Raw genomic sequence first — 8,230 nt, 5'->3', positions numbered from 1 at the left:
TTGTTAAATAAATTTTCTGTGCCTTTGAGTTGAACTTCTCCTTCTTCTATACCTATTATTCTAAGATTTGGCCTTTTCATGGTGCCCCATATTTCATGATATTTTGGGTTAAGCTTTTGTTAGATTTAATGTTTTCTTTGACTGATGAGTCTATTTTCTCTATTGTATCTTCAGTGCTTGAGATTCTCTCTTCCATTTCTTGTATTCTGCTGTTCATGCTTGTATTTTCTTTATTGTTTCCATTTCAGTTTTCAAGTACTGGATAGTTTCTTTTATAGTTTGATTTCATTTTCTTGGTTTTCTTTAAGTGATTTGTTGATATCTTTCAATTTTTTGCTTGTCTTTTTCTCAATTTCTTTAAGGGAATTTCTCATTTCATCTTTAAAAATTTCAAAAATTCTCTTGAAGTTGTGTTTTTTATGTAATTTTCTTCTGGTTCATCCATATTTGGTTGTTCAGGTCTTGCTATTGTTGGGTCTTTAGGTTTTACTGGTGTTGTGTTGCTCTTTGTGGTGTAGCATGTGATCTTACCTTTTCTACTCATCTTTTCCTCTAATAGGTGTGGTTGGGGCTGTCTGAGATTCTGTTGAATAATCTTTTAGGTGCCAGTGAATCCAGAGCTCAGATGATTGTTCCTCATGATACAGTCAGTGTCATAGTTCTAGTTACCCCGTTGGTTACTCCTGTTCCTGGAGATAGCTTAGCGCTTCTGCACTTTTCTTGGAGTTTACTGTCTTAGGCCTACTTTGGCCTAGGTTACTGGCTTTGATCTGTTTCTGTAAAACCTGGTCTGGATTTCCTCCTGCAGAAGTCCCTGGCTTGGAGTTGGATCTGTTCTAGTGGAGGTTGTTGACTCTGGAGCTGGTGGCTAGCTCAATCCTGATCCACCAGTGTTCTGGGACTGGGTTAGCTCCCAGAACTGGATTTGCTCCTGGCTTCTGCTCCCAGTAAAACAGAAGCCCTCTCTGTCCTAGTAGTCTCCTTCAGTTCCACTCCTGTGGAATTTGTTGCCCAAGGTGGAGTCCCTTGCCTCAGGCAACTTTGGCTTATTGGCTTTGACCTATATCTGTAAATCCTGGTGTGGATTCCCTCCTGCAGAAGTCCTTGGGTTAAAGTTGAACCTGGAAAGGTTTCTGATTAAGGTCTACCGCCTCTGAGGTCCCAGGCTTGAGTGGGCCCGGATCTGCAGAGGACCTGCTTACTTCCTCAGAGGTTCCAGACTCATGCTCGGGCCCTATTCCCTTTGACATCCCAGACCAATGCCCAAACTGACAGAGGTCCTGGCTCAGGCCTCCTCTCTCTGAGGCTCCAGACTCAGCCTTTATTTATTTATTTATTTATTTATTTATTTATTTATTTATTTATTTATTTATTTTGAGACAGGGTTTTTCTGGAACTTGCTCTATAGATCAGGCTGGCCTTGAACTCACAGAGATCTGTCCACCTCTGCCTCCTTAGTACTGGATCTAAATGCCACCATGCCAGGCTTTTATGATCCCAAAAACTATTGAAGAATCCAAAGAAATAGAAAGAAAAAAAAAACTCTCTTTAGAGTCTACAAGATAGCTCAATAGCTAAAGGCACTGCCGTCAAGCTTGGTGTCTTGAGTTCAGTCTCTGCAACCCACATGGTGGGAAAAGAGAACCAATGCCCACAAGCTGTCTTCTGTCCTCCACTGGTGCTGTGGTGCACACGCCCCTGTTCCCCAGTAAGTATTTAAAAACATTGGGTGAATATTCTGAAATTCCTTTGGAAAGTAAAACAAGAATTTAAGTATCAATTCACGGAATCAATAGCACCATTAGATGTAAATATGCTTTTTAAGAAAGAAGACTTAGGAGTGGTAGCTCCTATTTAACAAAGCTTTGTCTGCCTTAAGACACAGCCTATTCCTGCCTGTTTGAACAGCACTGCTCAGGGTACTCTTTGGTGGCAGCAGAAAGACAGTTGAGCCCCTGAAGTGCACACATGGACAAGGTAGGCTGCTGTACAATTAGAGGGTATTCATGTTCTCTCAGACCTCTGACAGGTGGCCGTTTCTTAAGGGCAGTGAGAACATGAAATAAAAAACACTAATATTAATATTTTTAATTTATGGTGTGTGTTTAGGTGTGCGTGTGTCAAGGGCACATGAGTGGAGATCAGATGACAGCTTTATGGAGCTGTTCCCCTCTTTCATTTTCACTAGCATTCCAGGGCTAAACTCAGATCAGGCTGTGTGGCAGATGCCTTTACCTGATGAGCCACCTCATTGGCCCCTCAGTTGTATCAGGGTTTTGGACCGCATCTCAAAAGGGAGGACTGGGGATGAAAAATAAGTAAAGAGATAATGAAAGAGTCAAGAGTCAGGTTAGGAGGGCTGCAAGGATTGGTGACCCAGGCCACTGACTATATTAATGGCAGTTTTTTTTTTCATACCCTCAAACAGGGAAGCAGAGGACAAGTCAGAATTACAGAGAGCTCAGAGTATCTCAAGTTCTCCTTTAGCAAGCTTCGTTCTTGGATGGCAAACAGAGCATTTCACATCTCAGTGTCTGGAACATTTAACCACATACATATGGGAGCAATGTCAAGTGGCAGTTTTCAGACTACAGCTCCTGGAGGCCCTGGTGACTGTCCATGCTGGCCTTGCCTGGCATGACTCTGGGGAGGAGTGAAATGACCACATCTCAGGGATGTCTCCACTCCAGTCTATCCCCCAAAGCTCAGTGACTTTCTTTGAAAGGATTTATTTAATCCTTTTGTGTCTTATGTGTGGGTATGTGCATGCAAGTCCAGAGGTGCTCAAGGGGCCAGAGCCGCTGGATCTCCTGGAACTGAGTTTACAGTAGGTTGTGTGTAGCATGAATAATAAAAACCCAGAGACAGAAATTGGAGTTCAACCTGAGAACTAGAAAAGCAAAGCAGCGAGTCTTACCTCTACCAAGGCTGGGCGATTGCAAACGAAACAGACTAAGCCTCTCTCTCCTCCCATTCTATATTCCCTCTAGTGCGAGCATTAAGGGCATGACTCCCCAGAACTGGGATTAAAGGAGTGAGCCATCACCACCTGCATTTGTTTCAGCATTGATTCTGTGTAGCGCAGGGTGGCCTTGAACTCACAGAGATCCATCTGCTTCTGCCTCCCAAATCCTGGGATTAAAGGTATGTGTCATCACTACCTGACCTCTAGTGGCTTTAGCTTTGCCTCTGGTGTTCAGGCAAGATTTATTTATTAAAATACAAATATAATACCACAACAGTTTTGGCTGGGAACTGAACTTGGGTTCAACCGCCCCCCCCCCCCGCAACGACCCTTTTAAGTAGATACAGTAAAACTTTTTGAAGAGCTGTGGTAGCTGATTTTGATTGTACAGTTGACAACTGAAACACAAGCTACTGGGTACTCCTGAAGGGTTTTTCTCAGTTACATTATTTGAAGCAGAAAGGCCAAAATTCTAGCTGCTCTTTCTGGTGGCAGTGTCCTATCCCCTTAAGAGACAAGCCACATCCACTCTGCCCCCTAGTCCACTGAGGCAAGTTGATCTTCAACTTCCAGCCTGAGCCTTTTCCATCTCTCTCTCTCAAACAGGCAGCTTCTGTCTCTCACTTCTCCCCACTTCTCCCCTTCCCCCTCTCTATTTCTTTCTCTTTGCCTGTCTCTCTGCTCTTCCCCCTTCTCCCCTTCCCTTCTATAACCCACTAAATAAATATCCAACTTCACTCTGCATGGTGTGCCTGTCTCTGTCTCTCACCTGCCATGCAGCTTCCTGCCTGGGACCTGGGTGTCTTCGTGGCCCACCATGGTCTCATGGCCCACCATGGTCTCATGGCCCACTGCCACCATGTGGGGACCTGTAGTATTTACTTAAACCATTACATTGGTGCTGTTGGCCTCAGTAGGCCCTCCTGCCCCTCTCCCAATTTTGGGGTCTGGAACCAGGTATTTTTCCACAACAACCACGTGTTCTATCTGCCTGAGCACCAACCTCTATGCACACCAGCAGCTTCGGTGGCGAGTTTTCCCTTTCCAGCCCCCAACCACAGCCTCCATGCCTTTGCTGTTTTCCATAGCTAAAAACATGCCAAATGACCTGGGGTCAGTCCTCCCATGCTGGCTATGCGGTACATTCGACTGGGGGTCCAGGGTCCCTCGGATTTTTTCCTCCTTTTTTTTTTTTGTTTTTTTTTTTGGGTTTTTTCAAGACAGGGTTTCTCTGTGGTTTTGGAGCCTATCCTGGAACTAGCTCTTGTAGACCAGGCTGGTCTCGAACTCACAGAGATCCGCCTGCCTCTGCCTCCCGAGTGCTGGGATTAAAGGCGTGCGCCACCACCGCCCAGCGTTTTTTCTTTTCTTGTGGACCACTTGTCAGTGGTCCCTATGTGAGAGACTGCTCAGAGCGGCCTCTAGTCTCTCTGGTTTTCAAGTCATCTGGACCAGAGCCAGTCAGGCTTTAACACCCCACTGTAAATAGAGGACGCTCCTCTACAGACCCTGCCGTGTTTGCGGGTTTTCATGTTTTTGGCTATGATATAAACCCTTACTCTGCCGGTATCCTGCTGGCTCCACTTTTCCTCAAAATGTCCCTGATACCGCTACTGCTGCCAACAAAATTGGTTGGATCCACGAGGCAGCTGTTTTCAATTCCAGCCTTTGGCTTCCTGCCATGGCTTATGGCATGGCGGCTCAGCAAGAGCCTCTAGATCTTTCTTCCATACGTCGTGTGACCACTACCATTTTAACTGAGGCCAAGTGACCTTACCACCATCTTAACTGAGATCAGGTGACTTTACCACCATCTTAACTGAGAGGCAGGTCAGGTGACCAAGTACCACCATCTTTACTGAGGTATTCTCTGACTGGTCCTGGTTTACTTATGTTTTTGTCTCTAAATTCCTCTTGTTGACTTTGTTGCATGTGTGTTTTGTGCAGTGGCATGCCTTTGGTAGGGCCCACCAAGCATATCCACTTCACCTAACTCCTGTTCACTCTGTATGTTTGTTCATACATGTACCTTAAATGCACTTATGTTTACTGTTAAATGTTATAATTGTCTGCTCATTGCATCTCATTTCAGACTACAAAAACAATAAATCCCATGTTTTAAGCTTTTATGTACTTTTAAGTCTCTTCTAAAAATACTTTATATTTAATCCAACCCTGCTTTAACTGTTAAGTTGAGAGCCAGTACAGTCAAGCTTAGACCCAGTTTTCCAGGCAGATTCTATACTGTAGCTGTACTTGATAAGCAGCCCTCAACTGCTCAGAGATCTGGGGAATAAGGCATTTAAATATTTAATTATTAAAAGACTTTTCATAACAAAAAAAAGACAGGTTGGCTTCTAGCAGCAGTACTCTACTTCCTCCAAAGAAGACAGAGACAAATGTGCACAGAACGATGTCCGTCCACACTTCATTTCAACTGCCAAGCACTGACCACTAGGCAAACTGCCTTTCAACTAAACTGAAGATCACCAGTGAACAGAATCATTGGAATTGACAGGGTAGGCTTGGCTTCCTACAGATTTCTTAGCCCACAGGATCTTCTGGAGCCTGGCAGGCCCTGCACTAAACAGCAAAAGGCAAATACAAACCTCAGCACCATGGAGGACCCTGAGGAGTAGCTTTAGGTGCCAACCAAATAAGTTCTATTGTTTTGTAATCAATAACTCAAGTAAAATTTTATACTTCTCAAAGATCTCTGATACAGTTTGACAGCTGAGAGATTTTGTTGTTTAAAAGAACAACCTCACCAAACAAATTTCAGTAAAATATAAACACAAATTATTAAGGTGTGTACCTGCAAGTTATAAAGGTAAATTTCTCTCTTACGTTGCCTTCCATAGTCTTAAAAATACTTTTCATTGTGCAAAAATATGTCACAGTCATTCTGACATAAATACGCTATTGTTTATACAATGTTTATGTCTAAAACTTCTGTTTCCACAAACCCAAAAAATTCTTGTGAGTTCCAGGGAACCAAATTGAAGGATCCACCTTAAACAGGTCAGATACACCCCTTTCAATTTTCTGGTCCTAAAATTTTTTCCCCTAAAATTAACTTTGTCCTCTGTTCTGCCAGTACCTTAAACAGGTATAAGAGACATCAGACATTTCCATACCACAAACACTGGACAGGAACAAACAGACCAGCTACCCCAGGACGTGACCAGTACCCAGCATTCTCAAGTTTCCCCCCCAAGACAACACCCACAAAGAAGTCTTGAGAATCCACCACCCCAATTCCTTTAACCTGTTGTGCCTAACCTCTCGCCTTTTTATTTTTTATTATACAAAAAGATACGGGAATGTAATGGTCTGTCTTGTGCCTTTAAGAGAAAAGCCACACCTACTCCCCCCCATCTTCTGAGGCAAGCTTCTAGCCTGAGCTTTTTTCTTTTCCTTCTCTCTCAAAGAGGCAGTTTCTGTCTCTCCCTTCTCCCCACTTCTCCCCTTCCCTCCTGTTTCTCTCTCTCTGTTCTTCCCCCTCCTCTCCTTCCCTTCCATAACCCACTAAATATCCAACCTCACTCAGCTTGGTGTGCCTGTCCATGTCTCTGTCTCTCACTCGGGGTGTGGCTCCCTGCCCGGGACCCGCTGCCACCAGAGAGCTGTGACATGGTCTTGTGCTGTGTCTATCCATCTCAGTCTCTCACCCACCATGTGTCTCCCTGCCTGGGACCTGCTCCCTGCCTGGGACCTGCTCCCTGCCTGGGACTTGCTCCCTGCCTGGGACTGGCTGCCTTCATGGCCCATTGTGGTCTCAGGACCAGCTGCCCACCGCTCAGGGTCCTGCAGTGTGGTCTCATGGCCCACCGCCCACTGCCACCGCTCGGGGAACTGCAGCATTTTACTTAAACCATTACAGCAGCCTGCATGAAAAGGTAAAGGAAGAAACTGCTTTTCGCCTGCTTTCCCTCCTTCTGGCGGTAAGTTAATGTGTTTTGTTGCTGCAGCATTCCTTCACTGATATTAGAAGCAACTTCTTCAGAATTTCACTGTCCTCTGCAAACCAGGTCCTCCAGGCCTTCAGTATCAGACTGGGACTGTTGAGACATGCATCCCTGTAGACTGAACAACCACCGGCGGAGACAGCCATTGTTAGATCACACCCTGCAAGCCAGTCCAAGAAACCCGTTCCTTCAGAGGACATCGGCAGCTTTAGGTGTGATGCTTAATGAAGTGGGACGTCCAGAGTTCCCACACCCCCTTTTAACACCTGCGCACACCCTTCCCAACAGGACTAGGGGTTTGTGGCTACAGTTGTGTGTCCTGACACATTATCCATGCAGATCTTACCACACTGACCCGTCTCTTCAGGTGTTGACCCAGCAGTAAGAATGATAGTGTGCACAGTTCTTGTTTTCAACTTTTGGAAGTACTTCTCTGCTGTTTTCCATGACGGCAGCTGTGCCAACATACGTTGCTGGTAACAGCTGTGCAATGGCTGCTCCTCTAGCCTCTCTCAACCTTTACCCTGCCCCCCCCTTTGATGGCCATGGAACAGGTCAGGTGGGATTTCACTGTGGCTTTAATTTGCATGTCTCTGACGGTTAATTATGTGCATCAGATTTTTTCATGAACACTTTGGGCATTTGTATACATTCTTTAAAAAATGTTCCAGGTACTTTGCCCATTTTTAATATATATATATATATATATTTACTGTTGAGGTCCTTATAAAATTAAATGTTAACCCATATCACATGTATGATTTGCACTCTTTTCCTATTTTGCAGTGTTATTATATTAGCTCTGATTTATTTTATATATAGGCATTACTATAGCCTTTTAGGTCTGCTTTATTCCTATGATTTAAACCTTTTTGTTCTATGTAGTATAAGCCTGCTGACTTTCTGTATGATGCTTACCACTGACTGTGGTATTGAGGATCTCTCTTATGCATACAGCACAGTTAAGTGTTTTACACAGATCCCCTTGACAGACTGACCTATCATATACTAATGTTCTTTTCAGTTTTTAACTTAGTTGATACATCTAAATGTAGACTTTGCTTTTTTCATATACAAATATATTTTTCCATTTCCACACTTATCAACTTTGTCTTTAAAAGCAAGGTGAATTTCTCAAAAGGAGCATGAAGTTGAGTATTGTTTATTAAACCTATTCAGTGGTGTCCTTGTGTGTTCATCTGCACATGTGTATGCAGAGGTCAGAGGGTGACCAGGATGTGGTGAGCGTGTGTTCATCTTCACATGTGTATGCAGAGGTCAGAGGGTGACCAGGATG

The sequence above is a fragment of the Microtus ochrogaster genome, chromosome 5, assembly GCF_000317375.1.
Source record: "Microtus ochrogaster isolate Prairie Vole_2 chromosome 5, MicOch1.0, whole genome shotgun sequence".
Lineage (NCBI taxonomy): Eukaryota > Metazoa > Chordata > Mammalia > Rodentia > Cricetidae > Microtus > Microtus ochrogaster.
Note: the sequence above shows the minus strand (reverse complement) of the source record.